This window comes from Nannochloropsis gaditana (assembly GCF_000240725.1).
Source record: "Nannochloropsis gaditana CCMP526 unplaced genomic scaffold scaffold422, whole genome shotgun sequence".
Taxonomy (NCBI): domain Eukaryota; class Eustigmatophyceae; order Eustigmatales; family Monodopsidaceae; genus Microchloropsis; species Microchloropsis gaditana.
In genome coordinates this window covers 21,321-21,574 of record NW_005803531.1, presented here as the reverse complement: position 1 = coordinate 21,574, position 254 = coordinate 21,321, and positions in this window count along the sequence as shown.

The following is a 254-nucleotide window of genomic DNA, read 5'->3' as shown; positions in this document are numbered from 1 at the left end:
GGGAGAGGGGAAGGGAGAGCTAGATTAGTGGTTGCCTGCCGGTTTTTCCGAAGAAGGGGAAGAGGAAGGGGGCGAGGAAAGGGGGGAAGGGGTGCAACTCCACCTGCGCTTCCGTCTTAAGGCGATCGTCGTAGGTCTCAATGCATTCCACCAAGTCTTTGATGCCAATTCGTTCTAGAACTTTCTCGATCACCTCCAAAGGGAGGTTGGATAGCACGGAGGAGGGTATCTCGCTCTCGGCCAAGTCGGCGAGA